A 16,966-nucleotide genomic window follows, 5' to 3' on the forward strand; every position below is an offset into this window, starting at 1 on the left:
GGGACCTTCTAGATGTATGGTTTGTATCATCACATCATGGGGTGAACAGGCAAGCCAATCAGTCAAAGCGTTGATAGCAAATCTCATTTAGTACTAAACAGTCACTAGATTAATAATCAACTTCTTTACTCTTTTTTTCTTTTTTTCTTTTTTTTTTTTTAACTTGATTTTTTTGCTGATATGTTTCTTAGACATGTTGGAATGTTCGTCTCATTCTCTTATAAGAAACTTCGGTTTTGATAATCACATCCTGTTGAATAGTGCTGGAGCGATCATTGAGAATTGAGCACCTACGAGCAACAGTACCACAACTTGTATTATAACATCTTATTTGCCAATATGACACTTGTGTAGGAAATCAATACTATGAAAAAGTAAACTATAGGCACCGCTTCTCAAAAATCAGTCTGATCAGATCACTAGGTGGACCACACCTGTATGTTGAGTCAGACCGTTGTCTGTCCATTTATTCCAACAGAGTGGCTCACCTGATCAACGGACTGGCCTGATTTTTGTGCCAGGTGATCTTCATGGTGATGCCTACCATCTTCATAGCACTGATGTCATACCCGTGGTATGCCCTATGTTGGCAGGATACAACCCCATAAGTTGTGGTACCTTGCCTATAGGTGATTGGTTCTCGGGATGACTTCTTAATACTGACAGAAGTTGTTTTGGTAATACTGGGCTGTTCAGGGTTAGAGTCATGCTTAAGGATGGATGAGACAACGTTAAATTTGCCTTTTTAGGCTGGTGGGGAAGGGATCCTCAAACAGAACGGAGCTGTTGGCTATTGAAAGCAGTGTGGAGATTTTGTGAATTGGTAGCAGCACGGAGACTCTATAATGCTATCACTTGCACCTTTAGGAAGTGCATTCCCGCCTTGGAGCCAAGAACTATTTTGAATGAAATGAGGTTGTGTTCTTGCTTCTTGGAAATCTCATGTGTAGATTCCTAGTATTTCTTTTAATTGTATTGCTGACTCTATTGCAAAGGAAAAAGTTGAGGTTTGCTAAATTTACATGGCAGCCCTGCCATCCACATGCAGGCACATGTCCCACTGTTAGAACTACTGCTCTAAAAATCTGGCTGCCAACATACAAGACGAATGGATGGGTAGAAAAAGTTGTTTGAATGGGCAGTTTACGGTAAACATTGTGACCCACATGAGGAGTGAAACTGCCTATTTTTGAAGCACGGATCATCTAAGGGTGTCTTAGAAGTTTCCCAACTTCTATTTAGAATTGTTTTTTTTTTTTTTTTTTTTTTTGTTTTTATTTTTTTTATTTCAATTCCAGTTCAGATGAATTGTTGAAAAGAATAGAACCTGTCTTACTTGTCCTCCCAAATTGTGAAATTGTCGTGTATTGTGACCTGATTCAGTTGAATTCATCGTCTTGTTTTTTTCATACTTCTTGTGTATTGTGAGCTTGTGACCTGATTCAATTGAATTCATGGTCTTGTTTTTTCATTCTTTTAGGAAAGAATGATTGTTAAAAGAACATTCATTTGGGATTTATTTTTTACTTTTTTTTTTTGTAGGCAGTTGGATTTTCATAATTCTAGAATTGTGATTTGTGATTTTTGTTTATGCATACCTAGTCTGGTAAAATTTATTGCCTTTGTTGTCGTTGTTTTTGCATTTCTGATAAAGCCCATATCAATCTTATTATGTTCTCAATAAAGACAATTTATTCTTCATTTGGTGTCCCTATCAATTGATGTTCGACATGTAATATCGAAAACAACAGAAACCATTCACAAATTCTCTTCTCAAATCTAGAATTGGATTTTGTTTCTCGCAACCTGATTTTGTACGGGGCATTTCCTTTGTTCTCATTCTTTTACATTTTCAATAAACTAGAACCCTTAATTTAAAGAGCATCTCTTCAATTATCCTGCTTTAATCAAGTGGGAATTAGGTAATTTGTGCTCATTCGAAGCTGTCTGAGTAATAGAGAGTAATTCTATTACTAGAAAGTGTTGAGATGTGAAAGAACATGATTAAGATGATGATGTTGGAGACTGCATGTGATAGGCAGAACACGTTCTCTAAATGACAAATGGAGTCTTGAACAATGTTAACTGTCGATTCTATGCAACATAGATATTGTTCTTATCATGTTTACTTCTGGCGGAAAGCTGACCATCTTTTTTGCAGAACATTGGTAGTTTCTTCTTCCCAAATCTTTTTTTTCAATGCTTAGAGTGGTAACTGTGATCTTGACTAGTTATAGGGAAACAAATTTCAGTGTTGTAGTTTTAGATTTTTGGTTTCTACCAATCATCTATCCAGACTTCACTAGTTTTCGAGGTTTCCTTTCATTTTTATTATTTTGATTTTTCACAACCTATATATTTGTATGTGTAATAAGCACTCATATTCTAGAAATTTGCAGTGTTCGACACCCATGTCAGTCACACGTCGACACTCCATTTTCTTCTTGCATCTAGTAGTATTTATATGCTTTTTGTTTAGGTCATGGTTTAGCTATTAGAATACATTTTCTTGTTTCTTATGCCTATCATGTTTGCAATCAAGAGGGAATATATATTAATAAAAACATACTCTAATTGACACCCATTATTAACTACCATGGCAGAGAAGTTTCTTGACTTTTTTGTAAAAAGTGTAATGAGGAAATATCATGCTCTCCTCCACAAAAAAGACAATATACACATGTACATGGTGATAATGGTGGGTGTCTATCAGCTTGTGTTTTTATTAGAATATATGTTCTTGGTTCCAAACTGACCCTAAATGATGTAATATCTAATAAAACAACTTTCAATGTCATTATACACCTGTACAGACATGTCGGCATGGTGGGTTTTCGAGGACCTTGTGTCCATTTTCTTGTTTCCGTGCCTGAGAAAACACTGCTGTACATGTCTGAAACAGGTAGACGTATCTGTGCTCATGTTGCATTGTTGCAACATTCTTGTTTGGTTATCTTGTCTGCCCCTCTTTAAATCCTGGATTGTTTAAAATGTGTAAGATCTGTTCTAATGGAATGCTTTACTCTTTTAGGTTTGTCTTCTTTCCGTGATTTGAGTAGTCCTTGAAAGATATTCAGGGATAAGTCCTCGAGAATGAAGAAAAAAAGGTGATATGTTTATCTGTTTGCAATAAGCAATGTGATTACTCCTTTGTTTGCCAATGAAATGAATTCATGAATGCTGAAATCTTTTCAATTACTTGCAACAGGAATGACAGAATTCTGCAAGATTGAGATTGTGCTTTGTTAACTGTAAGGAGTAGACGTGTTTTTTTAAAAAAAATTTAGTTTTGATATTGTATGTTGCTTTTTATATTCTCTTATGATTCTTCGCCTAATGCTATGGTTGTGTATCTCTCGACTAGCAATTTCTCCAGAAATCATTCAGAAGGCAGGATCACAGGATTGATGTAAAATCTTTTTCTGATGAAAGGTACACTTACATTCAATCACTAACCTAAGAGGCATGCATCTGCAGATACCTAATACGTCAGTCTCATGAATAGTTTGAACACATGCTGGTGATCCAATCACACAGACCTAAATTTCATTTTATTTTTTCTGATGAAAGGTACACTTACATTCAATCACTAACCTAAGAGGCATGCATCTGCAGATACCTAATACGTCAGTCTCATGAATAGTTTGAACACATGCTGGTGATCCAATCACATAGACGTCCAAATGAATGTGTCTTCGGCTAGGATCAGGTTTGTCAATTCGTCAGGTGAGTCACTCTTGTATTGAGAAAATAGATACTTAAAAAGATGGATAACCAATGGTACATGGGTGGCCCGACTATTCATCTTATTTATGATCTGACTGTATTTCTACGCAGGAGTCTAGGACACTTTCACCAAAGAGTAGACCTGATGAATGGAAAGGGTCTCATAAACAAATGCCACACCAACACATGTGAGGGCCCTTCTATTTCTCCTCTGCAAAAGTACATCTATAAGAAGCACTTCTTAACCCCTTCGAATGTAAAATTTCTATGCACCGGCTAATATTTTCAATTCTGTTGCTACTTTATTTATGTATTATCTCCACAGTAGCGAAATCACTGAGGTATGTTCATAGGAATGTGTCAACCTACATAATGTTCTCTAGAAGCTCAATTAGCAGTTATAACACCATTGCCTTGTGCTCAGGAATTGTGAAATTGGTAATGGTCGTTGCAAGAAATGGCTCACTGATGTGAACTATAGATTGAGGCGGTGTTTTGTTTATAGCTGGAGTTTCTAGGAGTGAAAAGCTGTTGCACTCTTTATTTTTGTATTGCATGCATACACACAGACACATGTGCCCTAAATATTTGTGTGAGCCATAGTGTGCTATAACAGCTGTTACATAATGGTAATGGTGGCAACTGTTACACGTTATGGGGTTGTATTGGTCATAATGGCCGTTATGGAAAAATGACTCATAACATCCCCATAATGGTCTATTATGAGGACGATATAGGTTCTTTTTTCTATAAAAAAAAGAGAGGCCGTAATGGACATTATGGCATGTATCATAACAGTGATGGTGGCGGCTGTTATGGCCACTGATATCATTATGACACACCATGGTGTGAACATGAAGTGTTTCTTTCCGACTATCTTTTATTGACTTGCATTAGAATAGAATAATTATAACGCCTTGGCCCTTCGATACTCGGGTATCGTATGTCCTCGGGTGTTATCTGGCAAATCTTTTGATTTAGCACAGTGTCTGCACGTGCATGCGCATGCGCAAGTCCGTGGAGTAGAGGAATTTGGCATAACTCTAAACCTAGGAGCTCAAACTTAAGCGAAGTTCATGCATAGCTTGCCGATGGTGTATGACTAGTTGTGGAACCCAAATTCCCGGATTGGGTGAACGATTAGGAAGAACTAACCATAGGAGCACATCAAATTGAATATTTAAATCGGGGATTGATGAATGTGATACCTTCGGTCGGTCCCCAACACTCGGACAATCGAGCCCTCCCCCAGTCTCACCAAAGACTAGAATTCCCAAGCCCAAGATCGACAATGAACCATCTCAGCCCACCTTTAGGACCCTGGAGCAGTGACCTAGGCCAATTTGGGACGAATCAGATCCTGTCGGATCAACTAACTTGAGTAGCCCAATAGCAGGACAGATTTGGTAGTAAATATGTAAAATACTTACATTTAACATATGTAATATAAAATAATATAGGAAAACAAACAAGTAGAACTAAATAGGATGTGGTTAAGGGAGGTCAAGTGGCCAGTCCTTCGATAAATTTTTTTAATAGCCATTTTTCAAGGCGAGTGACTCGGTTTGAGTCACCATGAGTCTCGTTGAGTCATTTGAGTCAGTAGATTGACTCAATGAGTCTCTTTGAGTTGGTACCAAGCCACATCTAGAACCGATTTCGTGTTGACCGGTTCAATATCTTGCCAAGTCAAGTTGACTTGGCCGAGTTTCAATTCAAGTTAGCAAGTTTTAGAACTATGCTTCAAAATGCGGATGCTATCTGTCAATTGGGTTTGTTTTATGAAAAAAAAAATGTTCACTCTATAGTATGTGTGTGATGGTTCTTATGCATGTATAACTCAAAATCAAACTGTCCAAATTGTAGGCCCTACTTTTGATGGGTGATAAACCAAAAACCATACAGAACTGACCTCCTAATTGGCTGGTTGGTGGACATCTAATGCATAATTAAATTTAAAAAGTTCGTCAATTTGGCATGTGGACCTTGATCACATCAATTCAAATACATGCATGGTTTTTATTGTTTGCTAACGTTCACGCTTGGCCGACATCTTTATCCTTTCTTCTTCACAACTTGTTACATTTTTCAGCCATAGTGATGCATGAAATATGAATAATCATTTAAGATATCTATATAATACTTGACTTTATGAGAGGAGGGCTATTTTTGAGCAATATCTGACTTTGGTTCTGATTGTACATGTCTAATGAAGGATATCCATCATGATACCATGATTTTATCCTTTGTTGAGCCCTCTGCACCATGCATCTGTCTTGCATCCCAACTGATATAATGTTATTTATTTTGCAAGGTAGCTTGAATTTTGTTGAAGAAACAACCTAGATATAAACTGGGCATGCAGCTTAGGGCAGGGGAAAGGAGATGATCAGGAGGGACCCCTGAACTACAGTGGATCTACATGAGAGTCCATAGATGTCAGTGGGCTGCATCACTCTTCCATTGAGCTTTCCTCTCCTCCCATTCATAACAATAAAGGCAACATGAACAATGCGAAAGCTTCAGTTTGCTCCCAAAATTCCTTTTCCTTTCTCGAGTTAGATATTTTCATAGATATATCAACACTATTTTGTTATATTGCTTTTGATGGAGCCATAAATTTTCTCTAAAATAAGGTTAAATGTCTCGTTATTTCATTTTTTTCCTGTCTATGCAGTTAACTCCTTAGCTAGTCATTATTTACAAAATATCAAAAGTTGATGGTACGAGGAATTCCAAGTGGACTTGCTCATGTGTGGTAGTTGTAAGTTGTTTGTAGCACACATGCCAATTTAGGATATGTGCTATAGACATGGGCATTCATCTGGAAAGGAACACTATCATCAAGCTAACGCAAACATTAGGCTGGTCGACTCATCAGATAGGCCGTGCATGACATGTACATTGAATCTGGACCATTGGTCATTTTTTCCAATGGTCCATTTTTCTCATACAAGTGTGGCCCGCTTATTGAGTAGACCAATATGATTTTTGGGCTTGAGCATTAGCATAGTGTGCCATTACCTGTCATGCACTGCCTACTGTGTACCTCAAGCAAGGTTCATCTAATTGTATTTATTGTATGGGCTGTTTATGAATCATAATACAAATACATGCTTGCTAGGGGTTTCTATATCAAGCTGGGCTAGCCTTACATCGGACAGCGAGAGGGGAAACATTCGTGGACCTCAGCAGCGAACATTTCCCTGCAAACCAAAAAATAGCAAGAAGTTTATCACTCCTTTGTTATATTTATGCCAGGAAAAAAAAAAGGACAAGGTTCCCCTGTTTTCAGTGCAAGAAGCGCACTAGTTCCCCTGGTGCTGTTGTGGTTCTCATCGTCTTTTCTACAATGCATTTCAACATTAGATTTTAATCTTACGTTTTTTATTTCATTAATCTTTTCTTAATTCACATCTAAGACATTTATGACAAAAACTGACGTTTCTTTTCTTGTATTTTTGTTCTTTATGAGGATACTTAGTTTCCCAAAATGTGTTTTGGTTGGATTTGTGAGCCTTTGCATCTTTTAGATTCTCCCAATCCAAAATGGAGATCGATCTATGTATACAATGCTATGCATCATTGCTTCCCATCAAGGCTATAGGATCTAGTGGTTTTGATTTTATTAGTACCTCAAACAGTAATATTTGTAGAAATACTTCTGAAAATGTTCAGCAATGTCTACAGGGATATCCCCATCTGCAGTTACTTAATCATCGCAATGTAAGGGAGCTTAAGTGAATATCTCTACTTTCTGATGGCTCACTGGTACATGCATTGTTTTCTTAATGTATATGGATAATAACTCATCCATACATGGTTTTAGACTGTAATTTTTTAAAATCCAAAGTTACTGTTATGTTGCAGAGATGCTACATACTTGGTGGAAGTTTCAGATACAGGTCAAATATCGTGCTCCAAGCCACCTATTGATGACCTGGCTACAATTTTGTCCCTTCCAACGAAGACCATTCTATGAACGGATTCGGCCAAACTTCCATCCAATACAACAGCTTGTATTAGAGAAGGCAGACCTGGTACCTCTCATCCCTTTGATCTTCAAGTATTTGAAGGGGGATACAAGTGGAAGTAAAGGTTTTCTCTGCAATTGAGGGTCTGTGGTCCATTCATGGATGGGGCTCACTTGATTGTATGGTTAAATGATCAAGATCACCACAGTGCTACCCTACCGTCGTTGGTGATTCTACAGAAGATGGAGAATTTGAGCTACCTGATTTTAGCTGCATAGTCAGACTATGAAGACTAGCATCTGCTGGCACCTATGTTTGTGGTTGATTGTACAAAAAACATGCGGATAGTAGAATCCAAGCTATTTGTAGCTCTATCCTTGGGTTGAGTTAGAAGGCCAATGTATAATGAATATTTGAGTGTTGGAAGAAAGGTTGTATTTATTTTAGAATGTATGTAAAATGGATCAGTAGCCTAACTGCTATGCTGTTTTTACTGTGCTATATTGTAAGGAATTGATCAGCCATTGTTTTTACTGTTTGGTTGTGAATCTCTCTGTTTAAGCTTTCATTCATACTTTGAAATTTGTTGATGCCAAACAGCTTTAACAAGAATAACAAGGCCAATGCCAGATTACAGGTTTCAAGAATTTAAGGGATCCCAGGTTAAGCCTCAATACCAATCTTGGTGGCCCCCATGCTCTCCATGTCAGATTGTACGTGCCAAGAGGCTTTTTTCCCATATTTATCACAACCATTGATCATTTTAATTTTTTTCCGAGACTCAAGATAAGTGTAATTAAGTGGGAAAGTACCACTTTCTCATTACTCATCAGTAATTATGTATTAGAGTTATTGTTCATTTCATACAGATGGGGCCCACCTTACACGAACTGATAGAGCATGGCGAATTAATCCATTTATCTCATAGCCCAGGCCCCACATCTCAGAGGTTAGGACCTTAACTGAACTCCCTTCGTGAGTCCCACTTCATATGGGTTCTGCTTCACACGAGCCACCCGTCTCATATGTATCGGGCCTGCCTCACACGAGCCACCCGCCTCATATGTATCGGGCCTGCCTCACATGCGCCACCCGCCTCATATGAATGGGGCCTGCCTCAGACGAGCCACCTGCCTCACATGGGGTGCCTACCCTGGGTGTTCCCATGCATCCCATAGGCAACCCCACTTGAGCCCGTATGAAAATGCCCCTGCATTACTATTTCTCTAAATACATTATATAATAAAGGTTTGCTAAGCCAATATGTATGAAGAGCCCATTTACACACTATATGTGTTAGAACTGCAGGAGTGTGCTATCTGATCCATCCATCATGCATGCCTAGCCATCTTAGTTCTCTTACCAATCGGAACACTATCGGATCCAGGTCTGGGCCCTCAAAACAGACCCAAACTCGAACCCGAATGGACCGAACCAGCCAAGACTGTAGGTCGCAGTGGGCGGGTTGATGTAGTTTAATTGTACTTCAGTTGGGCTCGATCAATCGGAACTGACCTGCACAACCACACAAAGGTTCAAGTAGGACTCTCGGGCAGGTTGATGTTTTCATTATTGCCAACCCAACTTAACCTAACCCGAATATGCTCAACCCAAATGCAAATTAGGTTGGTATTTTCCAATCCTAACCCAAATAGAAGACCTTGACAACCTGATCCGAACTCAGTTTGGGTCAATTGGGTCAATTGGGTTTGGTTTGATCTGAACACATGTTGCAGCCCTAAGTTTAAGAATGGAACATAGGGCTATATGGTCCGGGCTGGATTGGTTCATCTAGCCCAACCCATTGGTTATTTATATGGCTGGTTGGGTCAGGTTGGATATGGTTCAACCCTGCTCAGACCCATACCCATTTGGCTTAGTCCAACCTTCATTAGGAGCAACTCAGGTCTGTTGACCTGCTAGCTGACCAAACACATTGTCACCTGTAGTTCAAAACATGAGAACAGATTGACCGAGCCAGGGCCCTTGGACAGCCCTAATTGATGGTTATGCTTGAAGCCATACAGGTGTATTGCCAACCCTATTTGTATCATGTTTTGGTTGGTTAGGTTAGGTGGGATGGAAATAATGAATTAATTTTAAATAGTAAATAATTTTGATGTGAAAATTATGATAATTTTGCATTAAAACATGAAAATAAATTCAACAAGAATTCATTTTTCATCCTGTTCGAGTCTAAAAGACTCAACTCAATATATAATAATTCTAAATTAGGGTTTGTTAACATCTTCAGGTGTTAGCAATGTTGACCTATTGCTGATCCAAACTATTCATTCATTCATACAATTACTAGCAAGCCATGTTGCAAAATTAGGAGATTTTAAGTGTCCTGTTAATAGCATGAAAATGGACAGTGGACAATCAAGATTGACTGGAGAAACAAAGTAGGTCCAATCATCTTTTTGAAACATTTAGTGGATGGATCCCACTTTTTATTTATTGTGATCTTAAAGGAACACTTCGATTTGATGATTCTAATCATGTGAATTATCGCTTGTAAACAATGGATGGTTGTTAGCAAATTGGCTCCATTCAAAGGGTTAGGATCATTTGACCGGTGTGATTATTACACCATGACTTGTTCGTAATTGTATGAATGAGTGAATGGTTCAGGTGGTGGCATCTATCCCAAAATGTTGTAACTTGCAAGGTCCTTGTTCTAGTGCTAAATGTGCATGTGGTGATCTAGTCTGTCCATCTAGTGGGCCATGCCAATTGACAAAAAATGTACGTAGTCATCTCATCACGAGATATTGGAAATTTCAGGAGCCAGCAACTAGCAAGATATTATCATTTCTCAATTTCGGTGGGCCCTACTGGTTGGTGGCTGTCTGTATCACTACTTTTAAAATATTGTAAGTGGACCATTGTTTATGTACCTAGACAGGAAGGGAGTTTTTCAATTTTTATTTTTTATTTTATTTTTAATAGTTTGTCCTTTCATGCAAAGGTTGGCAAGTCAAGCGAAGAACGCGTCTTTCGGCCAGCCATACTTCAAGAAAATCATCAGCAACTTCCTCAAAGAAAAAAATGCATAGAGAATGGACATGGCTTAGGTGGATCCCTGATTGTGGGGCCCACCACGCCGCATAGTCAAGGATCCACCAAAGCTCCGTTCACATAGAATTAGATTTTGTAAAGGTTATCAGGTCAAGTTAGTGCTTGAGAAAATCACCAGCAGCTTCCTTAAGTAAAAAAATTACATATATTAGGCAATTAGGGCATCTACGTAGTGGCCCACCAAACCAAAAATTCTAATCACTGTATATATGCTACATTTAAGACAATTAGCTATTTATGTTGAAGAGAGTTGGGCCATGGCCCAGCACCTAAGATGAACCATACATGTCTATGGTGGTACCTCAAATTGTGTCCCTCACCAAACTCATGGCAAGAAAGCCTAACCAGATGGCCCCATCAACTAATCAGTTGCGATCAAGATCGCACATGTCTATAGTGGAGATTGGATTGAACACAATTTGAGGAAGAGCTTCCTTGAAATGTAAACCTGATTAACGGATTTGATGAAAGATATACCACATGGTGGCCCACAAACAAACCTATATTTGGTTGACATGCCATTTACATTATTTCATGTGGTGTGGTCCATTTGATTTGTAGATATAATTGATTTTTTTAAGCTCAAAACCTAACATCGCAGAGTGAATTTTGTAATTAAAACATGGTGGGCCTCCTAGACTTGGTCACTGGTGCCATTCATCTATTAGAAATGTTGGAACTTGCAAGGTCCCTGTTCAACCACTCCACATGCATGCAATGAACCAATACGTCCATCTGGTGGACCACACCAATTGGCAAGGAAATATGTAGCAGTCATTATATTATGTTAGGAATTGCAGAAGGCAAAGGTGTGGTTTCATCCAGGTAGGAAGATATTTTCAGCTGAGACGCGGGGTTGATGGCTATCCGGCTTACTATTTAAATTGTTGCAGGTAGACCAGGAATCACAGAAAGGGTGATTTTCGGGGTATTTTGATCATTCATACTTTCAAGTAAAGGTCAGCACGTCAAGTCCACCTGGTTGATGGGGGACGCAGCTTGGGTGGACCCTGGATCCACCAAGGTTGGTGGATCCCTGATTATGGGGCCCACCATGATGTATGTGCTTTACATCCATGCCATCCCTCCATTTTGACAGCTCATTGGTCATGACCCAAAAAATGGATCAGATCTAAATCTCAGGTGGACCGCACCACAGGAAACATTGGTGATTGAATACCTGCTATTAAAAGCTTCTGGGCTACCACCAGAATGTTTATTTACCATCCAAACCGATGATAAGGTCAAAAACATGTGGATGAAGGGACCATATAAATATCAGATTGATCCAAAACTTCTGTGGCCCACAAGAACGTTTTAATGTTCAATAACCACTGTTTCCTGTGGTGTGTTTCACTTAAGATTTTTATGTGCTTCATTTTTTGCATCTTACCATAAAATGAGCTGTCAAAACTTATGGACGGCATGGATGTAAGGCACATACATCACAGTAGTCCTCACAATCAGGAATCTATCAAAACTGCAACCATTGATGGATGACTCATAATCACTTCAAATTAATGGTGAAGAGTCCAAGATAGATGAAACATGTTTAATAGAGGAGGACAATATGTTATCTGATTTTACTTTAAATTATTATATGTGATCCTTCTCTTTCTCTTAAAAGAACACCCATTTATGATTTTTGTTCACTTTGTAATGCCCCGTTTGAAAGGACCACAGCCAGTAAACAAACATTTCTAATTATCTGATTGTCAGCATTAGCAAAAGAAATATGCTTACCTGTTTATATTGAAGAGAGGCTGCAGATTGGACTGTTAGGATGGTTTACCTGTTAGGATTGTTAGGCTGCAGATTGTTTATAGTGGTAATAGTAATTATGTGTTAAGGATTTTCATCTCTAATACATAATCATTAATAGTGAATGTTTGTTCAATAAAGTTGTATGTATTTCAGAATGCATATTAAGCAGCTGCCTAAGTCTTTAGGAGTATTAAGTGTTAAGCTTCTTACAAGTGATCAAATAGGTTAGTTTTATGTGCAATACTTAGATGTTTAAGGAATCTATCTACCATTCTATTTACTGTTTAGTCGGGTATCTTTCTGTTTATTCAAAATTTGGTGGACCTTCGTCAAAATTACAGGTTTCAATAATTTGGGGGACCCCACAAAATTAGGATTTGATATTAAGCCTTAATCCTAAATTTGGCATGCCCCATTGCCCTTCACATCAGATTTGTACATGTGGAGCAGCATTTTCCTGGTTAATCACAACAGTAGATCATTTTAGTTGTTTTTTTTTTTTTTTAAAAAATTATTATTATTATACAATTGTGATTAAGGGGTTAAACACTGTTTTCTTGGGTAGAATCTGACGTGAAGATGAGGTCCCACCTGAATTGCCATCAAGGCTTGATCCTTGTTATGCCACAGATGATCCAGTACCAAAACTGACCATTTGTTCCATTTATACACATGCCTTTAAAACCATAGAATTTATCCCCACGCATCTAATCTGAAATGATGAACTTGGCACGTCCTTGTTCTAGTGCTCAATATGCATGTGGTGATCCAGTCTGTCCATCTGGTGGGCCATGCCGATTGGAAAAAATATACATTAGTCATCACAAGAGGTCCGAAATTTCGGGATTTAATTAAGAGGTGTGGTGCCATCCGGCTAGCATAAGCGTATTAGCTGGTGTGGGTACGTGTTGTGTGAAGACGAGTGCTGACACTCTCGAGCTCAAGTTGTACGAACGGTTCAAAGGAGAGCAAAGTTACATGGGCCCACAATGATGTATTTATTATATCCACACCATTCATCTATTTTTTGAGATCATTTTAGAACATTAGACAAAAAATGAATCATATCCAAAGCTCATGTGGACCACACCACAAGTAGCAGCGGGGATAATGATTTTCGCCATTAAAAACTTCGTAGGGCCCACCATAGTATTTATTTTCCATCCAATCTGTTCCTAAGGTCACAAAGACCTGGATGAAGAGGAAAAACAAATTTCATATTAATCCAAAACTTCTGTGACCCCCAAAAGGGTTTCAATGGTAGATGTTCAATCCCCCACTGCTTTTTGCAGTGTGGTCCACTTGATCTTTAGATCTATCTTATTTTTTAAAGCTAAAGCCTTATGCCGAGCTCACCAAATGGATGGATGGTTTGGATATAATACATGCCTCATGATGGACCTGCAGAATTTGCTGACGTCAACACATCAGCTATCTAACTGATGTGAGGTACACTAGCCAATCTGCTTCCCGGCTAGCAAAATATATTCATTTCCCAACTTTGGTGGGCCCCATAGGGTTGGTGGCTATCTGTATCATTTTTTTAAATTGTATTAATTTTTTAAATTGTTGTAAGTGGACCATTGTTAATTCATCAGGAAGGAGATTCTGTTTATTATTATTATTATTATTATTATTATATTTATTTTAATATTTATATCTATTTTTTAAAATATATATTTTAATATTTATATCATTCGCCTTTCATGCAGAAAAGGACCGCCAGTTAATTAAAGAATGTCCACTTTTGGGCCTGCGCGCTTAAAGAAAATCAATAACAAAAGGATGCATGAAAAATGGACACTACCTCGGTCGATCCCTGTGGGGCCACCCCTGATGCATGTGCCTTATATCCATGCCGTCCATCTATCTTCTTCATTTTTTTGGATCAAGCCCCAAAATGAGATGCCAGAGTGCATGTAAGGCACATACGTCATGGTGGGCCCCACAGTGATGTGCCACATGTAAAACAATTATCCATTTATGTTGAAGAGAGGCTGTAAATCGGATTATTAAGATTATTAGATCATTGAGGCTTTTGGGCTGTGGCCCATTCCTTGGGAGGGCACATGAGTTAGAAGCATACATGTTGATCCATGGTGGTACCTCAAATTGTGTCCAATCTTCCCCAAACCCATGGCAAGAAAACCTAACCAGATGGTCCCCCATCAAGTGATCAGTTGCAATCAAGATTACATAGATGTCTATGGTGGAGATTAGATTGAATACAATTTAAGGTGTCATTGAGGGAGAGCTTGAAATATAAGCCTGATTAACGGTGTTGATGAAAGATATACCACATGGTGTCCCAAAAACAAACCTACCGTCAACATCCTCTTCACATCATTCCATGTAGTGTGGCACATCTGATTTGTAGATCTAGCTGATTTTTTTACCTCAGGTACTAACATTGAGCATAGAATTTGATTAGCAGAGTGGATTTTGTAATTAAAACATGATGGGGCTATATGGGCTGGGCTGGATTTGTTCATCTAGCTCAACCCATTGGTTTTTTTATATGGCTGGATTGGGTTAGGTTGGATATTGTTCAACACTACTTCGACCCATACCCATTTGGCTTTTTCCAACCTTCATTAGGAGCAGCTTGGGTCTATTGACCTGCTAGCGGACCCAACACATTGTCACCTGTAGTTCAAAACCTAAGAACAAACTGACCGAGCTAGGGCCCTGATTGATGGTTATGCTTGAAGCCATCCAGGTCCATTGCCAACCCTTTTTGTATCATGTTTTCGTTGGTTAGGTTAGGTGGGATGGAAATAATGAATTAATTTTAAATAGTAAATAATTTTGACGAAAATTACGATAATTTTGCATTAAAATATGAAAATAAAATCGACAAGAATTCATTTTTCAGCCCGTTCAAGTCATAAAGACTCAACTCAATAGATAATAATTATAAATTAGGTTTGCTAACATCTTCAGGTGTTAGCAATGTTGACCTATTGCTGATCCAAACTATTCATTCATTTATACAATTACTAGCAAGCCATGGTGCAAAATCAGGAGATTTTAAGCGTCCGATTAATAACATGAAAACGGACAGTGGATAGTCAAGATTGACTAGAGAAACAAAATAGGTCCAAGTCAAGTCAAGAACACGTCCTTTTAGGCCAACCAAACTTCAAGAAAATCGTCAGCAACTTCCAAAAAGATAAAAAGGCACAATGGACATGGCTTAGGTGGATTCTTGACTGTGGGGCCCACCCCACCGGTAGTCAAGGGACGCGGATTTCCTACCAAAGCCGTTGCCAGAAGTTCCTAGGCTGGAAACTGGGTGGGGCCCACCGTGGTTTTCGTGAGAAATCCACCTTGTCCATCCATTTTGTGAGCTAATTTTAGGACTTTAAAGCCAACGGTTAGTAAGATCCAAGACTCAAGTGGGCTACACTAAGCTCGTAAACAATGGATGGTTGTTAGCAAATTGGCTCCATTCAAAGGGTTAGGATCATCCGACTGGTGTGATTATTACACCATGGCTTGTTCCTAACTGTATGAATGAGTGAGAGCTTCCTTGAAATGTAAACCTGGTTAACGGAGTTGATGAAAGATATACCACACGGTGGCCCACAAACAAACCTATATATGGTTTACATTCCATTTACGTTATTCCATGTGGTGTGGCCCATTTGATTTGTGGATCTAGTTGATTTTTTTTTTTTTTTTTTTTTTTTTTAACATCAATTAAGCATAAAATTTGATTAGCCGAGTGAATTTTGTAATTAAAACATGGTGGGCCCCCTAGACTTTGGCACGGGTACCATTCATCTATCGGAAATGTTGGAACTTGCAAGTTCCTTGTTCTACTACTCGACATGCATGCATTGATCCAGTCCATCCATCTGGTGGACCGCACCAATCAGCAAGAAATGTGTAGAAGTCATTATGTGATGTCAGAAAATGCAGGAGGCAGAGGTGTGGTTCCATCCAGCTATGAAGATATTTTTATCTCCCAACTATGGTGGGCCCTGCGGGGTTGATGACTGTCTGGCTCACTATTTAAATTGTTGCAAGTGGACTAAGAATCACAGGAAGAGAGATTTTTGGGGTATTTTGATCGTTCATACTTTCAAGTAAAGGTCAGCAAGTCAAGTCAATAACGTGCCCTTTCGAGCATACTTCAAAGAAATAACCAGCAACCTCCTCTAAGAAAACGATGCAAGTAGAATGAGATTTGGTCAGAGTCATCAAGTCACCACTTGAGAAAATCACCAGCAGCTTCCACGAGCGAAAAATTTCACATATCAGCCAATTAGGACCTCTATACTGTGGCCCACCAAACCAACAATCCTAATCACCACAGATGTGCCACATGCAAGACAATGACCCATTTATGTTGAAGCGAGGCTGGAGATGGGATTATTAGGATTATTTGATCATCGAAGCTTTTGGGTCATGGCCCA

At 38.7% G+C, this 16,966-nt stretch overlaps 1 long non-coding RNA gene across 2 annotated transcripts; it reads left to right on the plus strand.

Annotated features, from left to right (window-relative positions):
• The first annotated feature begins 3,203 nt into the window (after positions 1–3,203).
• Positions 3,204–8,233, plus strand: LOC131227465 (uncharacterized). Of its 2 annotated transcripts, XR_009162301.1 has the most exons (9): positions 3,204–3,251; positions 3,365–3,432; positions 3,644–3,726; positions 3,838–3,982; positions 6,041–6,251; positions 6,404–6,449; positions 6,851–7,046; positions 7,417–7,497; positions 7,597–8,233. It is a non-coding gene; the product is annotated as an uncharacterized LOC131227465 (long non-coding RNA). The 2 variants fall into 2 exon arrangements; XR_009162302.1 differs by lacking the exon at positions 6,041–6,251 and having other exon boundaries at positions 3,838–3,914.
• Positions 8,234–16,966: the final 8,733 nt, after the last annotated feature.

Source organism: Magnolia sinica, chromosome 15, assembly GCF_029962835.1.
Source record: "Magnolia sinica isolate HGM2019 chromosome 15, MsV1, whole genome shotgun sequence".
Taxonomy (NCBI): Eukaryota; Viridiplantae; Streptophyta; class Magnoliopsida; order Magnoliales; family Magnoliaceae; genus Magnolia; species Magnolia sinica.